Source organism: Hyaena hyaena, unplaced genomic scaffold, assembly GCF_003009895.1.
Source record: "Hyaena hyaena isolate Hyena2069 unplaced genomic scaffold, ASM300989v1 scaffold_617, whole genome shotgun sequence".
NCBI lineage: Eukaryota > Metazoa > Chordata > Mammalia > Carnivora > Hyaenidae > Hyaena > Hyaena hyaena.
This window is the reverse complement of record NW_024081251.1, coordinates 55,822-72,540: the sequence shown is the minus strand read 5'-3', so window position 1 is coordinate 72,540 and position 16,719 is coordinate 55,822. Positions and strand designations below refer to the sequence as shown.

Here is a 16,719-nt window from a genome sequence, read left to right as displayed (position 1 = left end):
GTTGCTTCAGTTATTTCAAGGAATAGTAGGAAATTAAAAAAAAATTATAAAAAGTAATTTTAATATACTTTTTCAAAAAACTACAGATGTTCTCAAAATTTGGGAGAGTGGTAGAAAGAAAAGGATCCATCAGAAAATACAATTTTTTAAAGTTTGCTTTTCATGTTACCCAAAGGTTCTCTACTTTCTAATGCAGTATGCATTTGGCTCATAATTAATTGTGTATTAATTATAACCTGAAAATAAAAGAGTTAAAGAATAAGATGGGAAGAATGGTAATGCCTCTGGAAATGGAGCCTTACCTTGGAGTTAAAGGTTTTTAACTGGATGCTTATGAACTGATAGTACTACATTCAGTTCTTGATCATAGTATCAGTCATTCAAATCTATGGTATTACTATTCTCCTTTTCATCTTATTGGGAAAGAAGGCAAGGTATTAAAAAGATACATTAAAAGACATCTAGCTGTGATGCACTTGCCCCTTGATAGAGCTGTAATACGAGAGAGGATCTCTCTCATGTAAAGAAAGGTGTTGCTACTGTTTTCTGCCATGCACAACCATTTTAATCTGAATAGAAAATCTGTCTAGGGACCCAGAGTACAGTAATTAGCAGTCTCTTCAGAGTGTCAGAGCAGAATTACTATTGTAATGGTTTAGCTGCAGGATAAAAGGATTGAATTTGGGTCTGCTTGTCTGCCAAACTAAAATGAGTTGCCATGGGAATTTTCAAATGTGAGAGGCGTTTACTTAAAGCAATTTGGCAGGTTTGAATAAACTCATAAATTACAGGTTTGAAAGGAGCCAGCCCTTGCTCCCTCTCATATAGGCAGGACTGTATAGAATGGCCGAGAGCTTCTTAAATTCTTAATGAGAATGAGTTGATCCATGCTGTCTTGCAGATGATCCACTTATTAAGACTTGTTTATTCACTAAATAAAGTAGAGTAAGCACATTTAAGGAAAGGTATTTTGTTCCAGATCTCTGGAGGAAAAAGAAAGTGACAACTCTAGACATAAATTTCCCTTCCTGAATTAAATGTGTCTTTAAATAGTGCTCTTAAAATGATGGTTTTGTTTTAATAAACATTGACCTGATATTAACTTTAATTTTTCTCAGTGTATGTAATAAATATCTACCTTTACACTTGTCATATTTGTCTTACAAGGAAGATGAACATTTAGGGGCGCCTGGGTGGCTCAGTCAGTCAAGCGACTGACTTCGGCCCAGGTCAGGATCTCACAGTTCATGGGTTCGAGCCCTGAGTCGGGCTCTGTGCTGACAGCTAACTCAGAGCCTGAAGCCTGTTTCAGATTCTGTATCTCCCTCTCTCTCTGACCCTCCCTTGCTCGCTCGTGCTCTCTCTCTCTCTCAGAAATTTAAAAAAAAAAAAAAAACATTAAAAAACATTGTTTTTTAAAAAGGAAGATGAACATTTAAAGCTTTTTTGGAAAACAAGGTATTCAAATTTAGAAAGGATTATTCAATTTGCATGGAAATACTTTCAGAGATACCTTCAGCTCTCTCCTCTCTCAAAAACTGAGCTTTAGTATAATTACTTTTTAGTGAGAACATGCTCCCTTAAATGCCTAGGTGATGAACATCACTTACATTTGTATAGAGCCTTACTCGTCCTCAAGATGTCAGTAATAATAATAGTTCTTGCACTGGTGGTTTATATCTGGCCTCCATAAAGGAAAGAAGAAAAAAACAGTGAAATTTAAGTATTTAAAATTTTGAGACTAAAGTATTCTAATTCAATAAATCAGGTCTTTGTGGATGTAACATTTTCAAGCCACTTTACTTTCATAAGGAAGGTAAAGATTTGGTGGTTGCTTAGTGGCCTGACAATGTAGATGTGTTTTTTAGAAAAGTTTCACAAGGAGACCAAGGTATGTAGAAGGATTGTTTAGTTCAGATAAGAGTGTATACAGTGTATTTTTAAGTACAATAATAAATGTATTTTTGTGTATATATTAATCTTCATAAAGTATACTTATACATCAAAGTAGTCTGATTAAAATCCTATAGTTCTAAGATTATCATTGAACCTTTATCAATAAATTAATAAATCTTAATCCAGCGGCAGATAAGACTTTCAGAAGTCTCGTTTAAATTTAGACTACCAAGACCATCACAGAAGTCCTTACCAGAGATCTAGAACTGGAATCAAAATGGCCTTTATGCTCTGTGTAAGGTACTGTGATGCAAGTGGGTGTGTGCTGCATTAGGAGACATGGTGAGGGAGGCACTTGCAGAAGTTGAAATGTGTTGGTTAATTGCTTCTTAGAGAGAGGGACACTACTAAATAGAATTTAACTGGATTCTACATCATTGTCTTTTTATACCCCACCCCATATCCTGCATTAGGGCAGCCACAATAACAACTAGAATTTACACAAAGAATCAAAAGCACTCTATCTTTGGATCGTCATTCATACAGACAGGTTAAGAAGGGTGACACGGTGCAGGCTGTAGGACTTCATTCACTGTACCGAATTCTCTTTACTCTCTGTCCGGCCATCGTGTTGTCTGACAGTGGGTCAGCCCTTGTGAAATGAACAGAAGGGCTTTTCCCCAAACTTGGAGCTTTGACGATAGTAGTAAAGTATGTCTTAGGTAGCGTACTTGTGCCCAAGCCGTCACGAACACAGACTGTGCACAAGAGACATCCTCCTTGTCACTACTGTAAGGGTTCATTAAGGAGCCGCTTCTCTAAAACACATAAAATGTGGCTGACAGTTTAGGTAGCCTATAACTCTTAAGACGTTGCAAATATAAAACGAGGGATTCTGGACATAGGATAATAGGGTAGGGTATGTTTATTCCCTGCGAAATATTCTTTTGGTTTATATAAGAAGTCCGTCCATTTTAATCCTGTATTCCATGCACCCCTCAAAGTTTGCATGTTCAACTTATTACGTAACATATTTTACACCTTGCTAGAACCTGTTTATTCCTAACTGTTGTTTCTGTCCTATAAGTAAATATGCTGGTTGGGATAATGCATTTTAGTTTAGTTTTGTTTTTTCTTTATTTCCTTACTAAATGTATGGAATTCTACACAGATACTCAAATTAATTTACTATGTATTAGTTTTTTATTAAGGATGTAAAATATTTAATAGAAAAATAGGTGAGTGATTTCTTGATGTATCTTCTTTAGTTCAATTATTTTCATACATCCCTTTAATTTGTTTGCATGCCCTTCTGATGGTTGGTAAGTAGATCATGTTCTTATATATAGGTGCAGCATTTGTGTTCCATTCACTTTCTGTTAATGCACATGCAACTTGAATTGGCTAAACAGCTAAGAAAATCAAATACCCTTTATTAACGTAGCTTGTATTTTTTAAACCCTAATATTCCTCTTATTTCAAATGTTTGAGTGTTACATATAAGTAAAAATTTGCAGATATTACCATTGTGAGATGAACATTTTATTATTGATATTGTTTAGGGTAAACTGAATTTGGGAGCTTGTCACATACGCTTGATTTTCTTCTGAGTTTTTGACATCTAAATTTTTAAAATTAATTTCAAAAATGACAACAATAACATTTCTCCTTTTTGGGCATTACACTGAAGCCTATATCGCATATCTGTATAAGTGGATAGGGTTTTGAGGGTTTTTTTAATTCCTTAACCTTTAATGCCTTTTTGTGTGTGGGGGGGGGGAATTAATGTTTAATGTGTAAACCAAATATAAAATATAAAGTGAGTTGTTTTTAAAGTTACGCCTTTAAACTGAAATGGCATTAACTTATTTTTGTTAAGCAGCTTTGTAGAATATATCTCGAGCAAGTTAGCAGATTCATGAATTAGTTTACTTTATGATATTTATTTTATGAATTCACTTGTGATGGATGGCAGTATGCTCTGTTTAAACAAGACTTTGATTACTGAATTTAGCATCTGTGGAATTATAATATACTTGTAGAGATTAAAAAACTCATTTAGTGACTGTCAAAAGCAGTTCATTTCACAAACTTCTTTTGAGAGACTGCGATTTACCAGGCTAGAAACAAGACCCGTCCACATGGAGATAGAGATTTGGTTACAGGAAATGAGACTAGGGCAGAGTTAGTGCTTTTCCCTGTTACCGTATTGGTCACTTGATGCTTGCTCCTCAGAAACGTCATGCTGGCGCTGGAGGGAGATCCTTTCCAGAGTGATCTGCTTGCACTCCAGCTGTTCTTTCTGGGCAGTCACCTCAGTCCCCAGGGGCCACTGCTATGGTGATCATTCGTCAGCATGCCTCTCGTTGTTAGCTCAGGTCTTCCCCAGCCACTCGGCACCTTCTTTGGATGATTTATGGGCATCCCAAACAAGATTTCCATTTTGCCCTTCTCATGCAGGAATTCCTCCATTGCTTTCTCTTTGTGGATGACATCGATTGCCTGCGAGTCATACACCCTTAATTCCACCTTCTGTCCCCGCCGCTCTCACTCTGTCCCATCATCCCATTTATCATCAGGCTCTGATTCTGCCTTTTAATAGCACCTGACTCTTCTGTTTTCACTATTGTACTGCGTCAATTGGTTCTCTCAGTTGCAGGCAAAGTTACCTTTTTAATATATATTAAAAGTATCATATTCCCGGTTTCAGATTTTCCGTGACTTTCTGTCTCTACATGGTAAAAATGCAAACCGGTTAGCATGATACCTGTACCCCATATTCACCTGGCACATACCTACCTTTCCAGATTTGTTTTTCGTCATTTCCTCCTTCCCCTTCCCACCGTGTTACAGACCTTGCAGTTCCAGAGCACTCTGTGGTTATTTGTTCAGCAGGAAGAGCTAAGATGGGGAAAGGCTCAGGAGAGGTCACAAGAAAGATTTCTCTTAGTACTCGAGCGCTTTGAACAATTTACAGTTACCAGTGAAAGACCAGCAAATAGGAAATGCATTAAAGAAAAAGTTCCATTTTAGTTGAACACATCACTTTTAACAGGCTGTTTTAAGCATCTGCTTATGGTCACTGAAGAAATACTGGTGTTTTACATATGCTGGGAACCTACTAGTATAGGTTTTTTTTGTTGTTACAAAATTAAAGTATCCAGTTTGTTCTGCAACAAATGATGAAGTATGCTCCTTATACTGTGCAGCAAAACACTGGTTGTAAAAGTCTTTTAATTTATTAAAAAAGTTTTTCATAAGACATTAGAAATTTCACACTCCCAGTAACAAAGTTATTTTTTCCTGTAGGAATTTCAGTAATCAGAGTGTTTAAAAAGCTATATATATCTAATGGCTATAAAACCAAATTGTAACAGGGAAAGATCCAGACAGTTGATTACTCCTAACTCTGGACCCAGAGTCATTGCCTTTCTTTATGCCACCAGCAAATTGTTTCTTTTTTTTTTTTTAATATTTTTATTTATTTCTAGGAGAGAGAGAGCATGAACAGGGGAGGGTCAGAGAGAGAGGGAGACACAGACTGAAATAGGCTCCAGGCTCTGAGCTGGCAGTCAGCAGAGAGCCCAACGCAGGGCTCGAACCCATGAACCGTGAGATCATGACCTAAGCGAAAGTCGGACACCTAACCAACTAAGCCACCCAGGCGCCCCACCAGCAAATTGTTTCTTAAACATTCATAACAAATCTTTAAAGCACCAACCATCCCAGCAAAAAACTGTTTACCTGTGGAATGTCAGTCACGTTTTAAACTAATGGTGGCTAGGCAATACCTTTGTTCTCTAACTTATTGCTTTCTAATTTCATTTCTTATGAAAAGTCATCTGTGAGAAAAATACCAGTGTTTGTGTATTGATAGCAGTGGTAAGAATTGTGTCACCGCTAATCATACAGTCCCAAAGCACTAGAACTTGCTGAAGCAAAGAACTACTTCTATTGGAGTTTAAAAACCAAATAATGAGTCTTAGACTTGATAATGATTATAGTTATAATATCTTTGAGCCATTCAACTTCATCTTCCATAGATGTTCCTAAATTAAACAAATACATTACAGCAGTTTCTAAAGTATACTTCTCTTAACAAACCCCATCGTAGCTACTGATTTCTGTAAATTTAAGTATTTTGAGTATAAAATCTGTCATTGGAATGCAACATATTTACGAGTATACTGATTTTATATATACTAGATATTTTCCATGATGAAAAGAAATAAGTACAAGTAACTTTTTTTTTTTTTTTAATTTATTTCTAGGAGAGAGAGAGAGACAGCGTGAGCAGGGGAGGGTCAGAGAGAGAGGAGTCACAGACTCTGAAACAGGCTCCATGCTCTGAGCTGGCAGTCAGCACAGAGCCCGACGCGGGGCTCGAACCCACAAACTACGAGATCATGACCTAAGCGAAAGTCGGACGCTTAACCGACTAAGCCACCCAGGCGCCCCACAAGTAACTTTTAAAAAGTATATATTGTACATACATATGTATATATACATATGTTATACATACATATATATAAAAGCAGTAAGAAGTACTAAAACTGAGTCAAAATACAAGCAGTATTTGTACTCTGTAATCTTTGTGGTTACTGGACTAGCTTGTCAAATGAGCATCACAAGGCACAGAGAGAGAGAGATCATCACATTTACCGTGCACATAACCTTTTTAGTGCACTAGTATATTCATACAATCTTGGCCAGTAGTCCAGTCCATTTTCATAGAGAAGTAAAAGTGGAGAAATCGCAGCTCTTTCTGGAAAATGCCTGAGAAAAAGCCCAATTTGAGCTTCCATTTAAGGAACTCAGTAGTATTGTTCCCATTTGATTAGCAATTGTTTTGTTGAGGTTCTTCTTCCTTCTTCTTCATCTTGCCATAAAATGAATACACATACCTTTGTGTAACCATGTACATTGCAAAATCCCTTTCAGGATACAATTTAATAGGGTATGCATCTTCTGGAATGAAGTGGGAGTAGGAAAAGTATTTCATAAAAATAGCAAGATAAAAAGTTATAGTTTATCCCATTCATAATAAAATCTAGATGGGAATAATGACAGTGTTTCCCTTGAGGAGTACATTATATGTAAATTTTAAAATACAGCTTTAAAGCAATATGAAGGCACCTGCATTTGGAAAGAAAATACCTAAGTCCACTTGCTTGTGAGTCCAGATCATTTAAACCATTTTCTGCTTTCAGTCTCTGGGTACATCCTACTGAACGGTTACAACCCTGCCCTTCGCAGCTAAACACGGAGTCAGTGTTTTCTCCCCACCGTGGTGTTCTGTCATTGATACCTTTTTCAAAATAGATGGGTTTGGCGTGTATGTACAGAAATCTGTCAAAGTAGGTGGCTCTTTTTTGTGGTGGAACTCTTCAAGGGTCAGAGGGAAATCCTTGGCAGCCTGCATATACCTGTTCCTTCCCATGTTCGTGTTGACATTGTGTGCAGTGTAAACAGGTCACCCAAGCCTTGAGGTCATAGCACATAGCTGTCATCTGTAACTCACAGGAAGTTCCATCTTGGTTTTTAAACTCTGGTTCTTAAAATGCTTTCCAGCATTTACTGTTTTCTCACTTTTCAGTTTTTGTTTCTCTTGATAATTGTATGTGACTTGGTTTATGGGCTAATTGTTATCATACTTAATTGGACATAGTGTGATTTTTAATATTTATGAAACGCCTCAAAATACAGGGTAAACATTGCAGCCACAGAGAACACAGGAATACCCAAAACCCAAATGCATAGTTAGCTGGCTTAAGATTAGTGGTTTTGTTAACTGTTAAAGTTAATAAAGTTGAAAGTTTTTAAGTAGAGGGCTTCTTCTTGCATCTCAAATAATGTATGGTGTACTCCAGCGTAACAGCTGGTTCACTCACAAATTACTCCTGTTGTACAGGGAAAGGTTTCTAAGGATTTAGTTCTGAAATGGACTCCTGTTCCTAATAGTTATCTCCTGTACTTAACTTTGCTGATTTATTGTATGCCTGCATTGAAATGAGGTTTTTAGATTGCTGTATACTTACCCACTTAAGAAATGAGGGAGTATTTGCAATTTATTTCAGAAGGGAAATATTCTTCGTCCCTAATGGAATGTGCTGTTTACATTCCATGTTTTGTTTATTATTATTTTATCCTTCAAGTTTGATTAACCCATACTTGGCTTCCTAGCTATGGGATAGCTAAGCATAAGAAGTATTTGGTTTATTAACATAGTGGCACAAATTCTTATCTTTTGTTAAATTTTACCCTAAAGTGCAGCCAATGTGAGAGATAACACCTGTCTTATATACCTTAGAGAACGGTTAAGAGGGTTAAATAATGTAAGAAAGATTAAAGTCTGTAAAATTTATAAACACAGGGTGCCTGGGTGAGTCATTTGGTTAAGAATCCGACTCTTGATTTCAGCTCAGGTCATGATTTCATGGGTTCATGGATTCTAGCCCTACATCGGGCCCTACATGGACAGTGTGGAGCCTACTTGGGATTCTGTCTCCTTCTCTTTTTGCCCTTCCCCTGCTTGCTCTCTTTTGCTATCTCCAAATAAGTAAATAAACATTTAAAAAATAAAAAATTGTAAACACTTGAAATACAGACTTTTATTTAATCCCCAAAACAGAAAGCCTTTAATTTAAAAAACAAAGTATTTGATTGGAAAAAAAGTTATTTTTTTCCCAGCCTGGGAAAAAATGTTAAGAGTCTTGATCTCAGAACAACAATCATAATGCAAAAACTTAATTCTATTTGTCTTCATTGCGATTGCTGTGCACCATAGAAGTCAAATGCTAGCAGATGACATTTGGAAGAAATTACCTTTTTCCTTCTTTGCTTTATTATCCCTTGGCCTTAATTTGAGGTTCAAAGTTTTAGTCAGCTGTTTACAATAGAGATATGCCTTTAATATCTTACAAAACAACAAAGACAAAAAGTTAAGGTGGGAAGCAACCAAAGTTACTGGCGTCAGGCATCACCAAGATGACTACAACCAGAAATCGGCTGAGTAGAAGTAAAACCAGCAGTGTCATGACCTCACATTGCTCTGAGGACCAGGTAGCTTTCTACCTGCTCTTGACTTTGAGGTTATTACACTGTACTTGCTGTCTCAGAAGTCTCATAAATTTCTCCTAGCGCAAATACGTTTTCTCTACAGAATCCCTGTAGTAGGTTGACATTATACGGTAGCATTACCTGGAAGTCTGTCAAGACCGTTTGGGGTGGATTTACAGTTTTATCACAGATACTTATGGGCGAGCTTAGTTCTCAGTTAACCCGCTAAAATTGTATGTAACATTTTGCGTGTGTACTCCTGCATGCTTCTAGACAGGATTGTTGTTACCACATCCTTAAAGTGGTTCATAATCCCTTCCCCGAAGTTTTTATTTGGGCTTCCACTACACCCGGTATAAACTTCTGTCATGGTATCTATTACACTTTACTGAACTTGCTTTAGTTTTTTGTCTCTATCCAAACTAGACTATAAATCTTAAATGCAAGGACTGCATTTAATTCTTTATATCCCTAGACAAGTGATTGGCCTTTGGTATGTAATTGATATTTCAAAAAAAAAAATTAATTCCTTTTCCTTCCTGTAGACTCATGGCTCAGTCCAAGTATATGTGAGTTTAATATGTTACTATTTTCAGAGTTTGTCATCAGGCATTGGTTATGACTTTCTGCAAGGGTCTACTCACCCCCCTGCCACCACTACCACTACATGTGTACTTCTCAAACTTTTACCTACTTTTCCCCTAAGCCTCCCACAACTAATAGATTTTTAGATCATCATTTTCAGGTACCTCCTCTTTGCCTTCCTCTGTAGAATCAGGTTCTCCTAAGCTCACAGTTTGTATTTATATGTCCATCTTTTCATTGCTCCAGCCACATTGTCTGATAACTTCCACCTGTGTATTTCAGAGGTCTTCTTCTTTTTTTTTTCTATAAAATAATTAAACGGCTTCACTAATACTAGTGCATACCCTGAGTTGTGGATCCTAGAAATCTTTCAAAAGTTTGTCCTTCCTGTTAAGCTTACTATAAAGAATAAAATGTGTCATACTGTGCTTCACATAGGAAGAAAAAATGCTTATTATGAGATGGGATTTTTTTTTTCTGAGCTTGTTACTACGTTTGATCTGTTTATACATACCTTGTAGTAAAAAAAAAAATCTTAGAGTTACAAATAGATACATTTGTTGGTTTTATATAGTTTAATACAGTTTATACAGCCGTGTGTGTGTGTGTGTGTGTGTGTGTGTGTGTGTGTGTGTGTGTGAATGTTTCAAGCTTTTCTGTTCAAATAAAGTGCCTCGTGCTTTCTCTTATATTATCTTGCTTCATCTGTGGAAAGCGTCTGCTGCCAAACCAGGTATTATGAGTAAGTGGAAGTATGTTGCATAGTTGAATGGCAAATAGAAAAAGATACACCAAGATTTTTCTTCCCTTACTGTTTCTCTGACATTTTGACCCACAAATTTTTCAGTGAAGCGGTAAGGTCCTCTTTGTGTATCCTTTGAGCTGAGGGCTTACTCAGTGAAAGATAATCAGGCTGTCTCGCCTAGGTCAAGCAGTGATGCAAATTTGTCTTTGCCTTTCCACTTAAGCATGGAGTTCTGCTACATCTTTTCGGTATTGGGTTTCTGACGGTTCTGGGATCTCTCCCATGCTCTTCAGTTTGTGAACACTGTTCTTTTTGTGTTGGGCGTAGCACCGTACCTACATCACAGTAGGTGCCCCTTAGCCATCTGTTAACTAAATATTGAAGACTGGGAAAAGAATGGAAGGTGGCATCGAGGAACCTTTTAATCTGAAGAAGCAGTAGATCATCATGGAGTCCACATAAGTTTTGATACAAAGTGAGGCTGTTGCCCAAAGGAGAAGAATCCAGTGTGGCCACAAATGCCAGTCTGGGAAACTCTGATCAGGAAAACAAAAGGCACACCAGGGTCTTTAGTGGAGAGAATTACTAAAGTAATTGGTTAGACAGGTGTTGAAATTTGAAAAAGGAGCAGAGTGTAATGCAGATTTAGAAACTGCAGGAAGCTCTTACCCCAGGGCTGGGAGAGAGGAGAGAGAGATTGGTACTCTTGTTCGATCTTAGGCACCTTGAGAGGGTTCCTGCAGAGGTGGGGCCTCTCAGCTGATTAGTGGAACCGTGGTAGCGTAGTAGTGCAGAGGAGTAGAGTAGTAGTCACTGGTTGCCTGATGCTGTGTTCCTCATGGGTGAGACACAGGAAAGCTGGCTCTAGAAGGCTGGGAAGTGAGAAGGGGCATCCCTTCTCCCCTCCGCTAGCTCCTCAGTCTTGTTTTAAGTCCTCCACGTGTGTCTCAGTTGTGAGGAACTAACAGACCAGCTGGCCAAGAAGAAATGGTACTAGACAGAGTCCTAGACCCAGCATTGACAACATAGAAAAGGTCCATTTGGAACTTAGTAATTGCTACATCATCTTGGAAAAAAATATTCTGAAGTAGTGCGGGAGGTAAATTTTTCTACTAGTTTTATAGGATAAGTTGACGTAAGTAGAACCCAGATCCATATTCAGCTATCTACCTGACGTCTCCATTTGCCTGTTTAAATAGCCAAGGTATTGGCATTTTCGTACTTAATATTTCCATGCAGAACTCTTGATTCCATTTCCCTCAGCCTTTATCTTCTCATTAAATGGAACCACCATCTACTTGATTGCTTACTCCAAAAGCCTAAATGGTAGTCTTTAATGTCTCCTATCCCTCATTTCTTACATCCAACCAGCCATCAAGTCCTTTCAGGTTCTTTTTCCATCTGTTACTGCTTCCAGCCCAGCCCAGTGCATCTTGCATCACGGGGACTCTGCAGTGAAGCTCAGGACTGGTCTCTCATCGTCCTCAAGCCCCCACCAGTCCATTCACAAAATAACAGAATGTGCCTTTAAAGATAGATCCTGTTCTGTCACCCTCCTGGGTGAAATCCTCGATTTATATTTAAGTCAATTATGTTCTTTGTCAAACTTTTCTTTAGCTGCCAGAGCAGATAACAAGTGATGATTGGTGTTAAAATTATTTATAAACTTGGGTCACTCTTTGTTTTTTCTTTTCTCTACTAATTTCTTATTCAGCCCTTGTTCTCCAAGTAAAGTAAGTAGTTAGGTACTTTTTCTTTTTTTATGTTTGGAAAACCTTTTCTACTCATTATTGCAAATTTATAGAAATTTTTTTTTAATATCAATGAACCGGCTCACCATTGCAAGTCATTGGGGTCTAGGAGAAGCCTGGCTTATTGGTTACTGGCTAACTTATGGATACCAGTCACATGAGAAATTTCCTAGAAAACAACATGAAAAAATAGAAAAGATGAGATAGTACATGGCTTTCTATATAGGATTAAGTCTCCCAAAAGGAACAACATAGATTTGGGGAAATGATACCATTATATGTGGGTCTGGTTCAAAAAGAATATAATCTGGAGAGGCCAGTGATCTGGGCTGTCAAAAGAGACATGCGTAGGATGCTTGTAGACAGGATTTTGTGTAGCTTGGAGGCAGAAAAGCTCGGTGGGTTTCTAGGGGACACTGGGTAGATGATTTTGACTAATGAGAAATATTTGCAAACAGGGCTGCCAAGTAGAAGTTGTTTAGTGGCTTGATTGCCAAGTGGGAGAGTTTGGGCTTTTCTTATAGGCAAGTTATAGTACTAGTCACATTTTTAATGATTTGGAAATATTCATATATTTCAGTTCTCTGTTGTGATTAAATTATATTGTGGAGTTTTTTTATTGTGTATCTTATCAATTTAAGGATGCGAAATAAACATGATTCCCTTACTTTCTCACGTGAGGTCTTTGAGAATTCAAAAGATGATTCCACTTAATGGCACTATGTAAAGGAGAGGTTATGATAAGGACTTTAGGTCAGGTACCCTGGGCTGGAAGGCAGATTTGCAGTGTGACCATAAGTTACCTCGGATCAGCTACCTAACCAGTCTGAGCCTCAGGGGTAATACAGTACCAGCGCCACAGATGTGAATGAAGTGTAACTGTTTAGATGGTGAAAGCCTAATATGTAGTTTTAATAAGGTAGAGTAATGTAGAAATCATTCAACTTTAAAATACTAAAGCCTGTTCACTCTCCTCCTAGTATTAACCATGACCTAATTCTGTCCCTTTAACATAACTATAAATTGCTAAAATATATGTATAAATAATATATATTTATATAGATCCATAATTGTAAACCCCAGAAAGTTCAGAAAAGTATGTTTATAATCTGTCCTAATCCGGGGCACCTGGGTGGCTCAGTCGGTTAAGCGCCTGACTTCGGCTCAGGTCATGATCTCGCAGTTTGTGAGTTCGAGGCCCGCAACGGGCTCTGTGCTGACAGCTCAGAGTCTGGAGCCTGCTTCTGATTCTGTGTCTCCCTCTCTCTCTGTCCCTCCCCTGCTCATGCGCTGTCTCTCTCTCAAAAATAAATAAATATTTTTTTTAAAAAAATCTGTCTTAATCCTACTTAGTATATTGTTAAGTCAGTTACACATTGGATTGTTGGAGTACCCTCCAGACCTGTTGAGGGTGTTATGTAATCTCGTGTATATTGTCTTTGTACCAACCTGAAAATTTCTCAAAACATTTATGATGCCACAGACTTTAGATATGGGGCAGTAGAAACATAGATAAGTTAGCAAATGGTTGTTATAATTTTAAATTCTTATTTCAAAGATATGTTCATAATGTTTCAATTACTTTTACACGTTTTTCATACAAAATATGAGAGAAATACCCATTTATCCTGTGACCTTCCACCCTTAGATATGTATTCAAGAAATGGGGGTGGAGTAGGGGAGGACTCTATTCACAAAATTACCTTGTATGAGAATTTTCATAGTGGGCTTTTTCACAATATCCCAAAATGTTCATTGTCCCAGTGTCCATTGCAGAGGAGTGGATAAGCAAATGAAACCCTACCCAGCTGTCAAAACAGGTGAACTTCTAATACACACAACAGTGGAGGCGTTTTATAAATATGCTGAGGGAGAGAAGCTAGACACACAAAGTGTGTCTGATTCCATTGTGTGAAATTCTAGGGTAGGCACAACTAAACTGGTAATAAAAATCAGATCGGTGGTTTCAGGAGGGACCTTGAGTGAGAAAAGAGGCACAAGGGAACTTGTGAGTAGGTAGAAATGTTCTGTGTCTTGATGTACATTTCTCAACACTGATTGAATTTTGCACTTAAGATCTTAAGATTTCACTGCATATAAGTTATACCTTGAATTTTATTTTAAAAAAAAATGTTAATGTTTTATTTATTTCTGAGAGACAGAGACAGCGTGAGCAGGGGAGGGGCAGAGAGAGAGGGAGATACAGAATCCGAAGCAGCTACATGTTCTGAGCTGTCAGTGCAGAGCCCGACGCGGGGCTCGAACCCATGAGCTTTGAGATCATGACCTGAGCCAAAGTCAGATGCCCAACTGACTGAGCCTCCCAGGCGCCCCATATACCTTGAATTTTAAAACACAGAGCAAATACTTGAGAAGTTAAAAAGTTCAAGATGGACCACTTGGATTCAGCCTTATAAAATACTCTTTCATGACTTAGGTTTGGATAAGGACAGACGCTTTTTTTTACAGAAGGAAAGTTAGAGTTCCATCTGTGTACAAGCGTTTATCCCTGAGCCGGCTCCTACAAAATGCCCGTTGAAATGTCTAGAGTTAAGATGTATGATTTCAGGATGCCGTATGTGATCAGCTTTTATCTTTGAGAGAAGAGGAAAAGTCCCATAAACTCCTGGCATGAAGCATGGCTGGTAGAAGCTCTAGAGCAGGGCCTCTGGACTAGAGAAAAAGACAAGTGAAATTACCTGTGAAACCAGCACATTTTCTTATCTGAACTTAATTTGAAAGAGAGATGGCATACACCTTCCACAGCATTCAGTTTCCTTGGACCCAAAGGTTGAAATAACACTTCTTTGTGAGAGTAATTCTGTAATGAACTCTGCAAACTCTTGAGACACAGCATTGTGCTCTGAGTACAGAATCGGGGGGGGTGGGGGGTCGGTGACGTGGGGACAGGAGATGAAGACAGCAGAGCGAAGCTCATGCTGGAGCGAGACCACCAGGTTCAAGTTGTAGCTTTGCCCGCTAAGCTCTGTGCTTGTTAGGTGTTCGCATTCTTGCCATAATGTGGTGCGATCCAGCGTGTGCCCTGTGATCTAGCTTGTAAGTCTCCGCGGCCCCCAGCAGTGTCACTTTGGCACACCCAGTGCTGCTGCCTACTGACAGCTATGCCACTCTGGTTTTTATTCTCTTGCGGGGGGGCGGGGGGAGTCTGCCAGTGACGCTGCATCTGGTTTTTAGCAGCCTGCACCCTGCAAAAAGCACATACCTGCGTGCACCAACCATGCTGTGCACATGTGTATTTCTTCCATCACCTTTCTCGTTGGCTTTCTTCTCTGTTTGACACTGCATCACCAGCTAATGTGTGCTTCTGTCGCTTTCCAAAGGAGCATTACAGTGAAAACATGTGCTTGAGCACCTCTTCTCCATACAGAGCTCTCTGTATGAGGCGTTAGATCACATCACTTCTTCTGTCTGTATTTCTTCTCTTACTTGCTGACGTTTTCAAACACGTACCATTTTTCTCACTGTCAGAAGTCACTGTCGAAAGTACACCTGTTGCTTTTTCTTTTAATGTAGAGTATAATTTATATACTTCTGGTATTCTATTATTATATATAGATTTAAATTTGAAATGACTTGGTGAGTTTTAACTTTTTAATATAACTAGTTTTCAGGGAACAAGCTTAAGGAGTTTGGATTAGATGATGGATTTTTAATTTGTCCCTTTCTTTGATGGTGATGACTTATTTTTATCATTAATAAGTAATTGCTGTGACTTTTAAGAAATCCTATTACTTCACTTTTTTTCTCATTCATCTTTGTACAAGTTCATAGGGATCAAGGAATAGTAATTCCACAAGCATTCCAGACTATCTTCTCTGTTGCTCCTGCAAGGTAGGGCTTTGGAAAGTTGGCGGTGACACATTAAACTTTGTCTTCGTGATGTTTTCACTCATCTTTTTCTTTAAGTCTTTGTGGTTTATTAAAAGCCAATTTTGTGGTTCTGTTTACTATAGATTATAATATCCCCTTTGCTGCCATAGTGCCAAGGACAGAGTTTTGTGTGTCCTTGATGGTTGCAGTAGAAAAGGAGAGAGAAGCTTGTCTTCTGGCCTTCCTCCTGTCCTGAACCAAGTCAGAAAAAAGTGTCATTGGGTTACTTTCTTTTTAAATGTTAAATTCTGAGGATTAGATGATGCATAAAATATGTGAGTGGCACATAGTTCCATTTCTACCTTCATCTGCTTTCTAATACTGTAGCTAATGTCTATCATAGAGGATTTAGATATTGAAGATTTGGAAATAAAGATTTTTCTTACCAATTATCTAGAAATGTATGTCCTAGCAAAAATAACTTACAGGATAAGGCTGAGTGGGAATATGAATATAGGCAATGATAAGTAAGAAATAGACTCTGTTTTCAAGGAGCTTGCTTTGGTAGTGGTGATGTACATGAAACTATAAATCAAGGTAGAAACTATATAATCTAAGGATGGCCCTTTGAGAAGGTAGCATTTAGGTTGAAGTTTGCAGAGATTAGGTAGGATTTCGAGAGAGGGAGGACAGACTCCGCAGAAGAACATTCAAGATGGAGACAATAGGAATGTGCACAGAGACGCATAACAGGGAGCAATTTGCTTTGATTTATAGCATAAGATATATGTAAAAAATAGTAGAAGATTAATTGCTTTAACTTGAGAAGATAATTTGGGCCCAAATCATAGA

General features: G+C 38.1%; 1 protein-coding gene across 7 annotated transcripts in view; it reads left to right on the top strand.

Annotated features, from left to right (window-relative positions):
• Nucleotides 1-16,719, top strand: part of QKI (QKI, KH domain containing RNA binding) — a 154,755-nt gene that overhangs the window by 127,174 nt on the left and 10,862 nt on the right. The window lies entirely within an intron of this gene.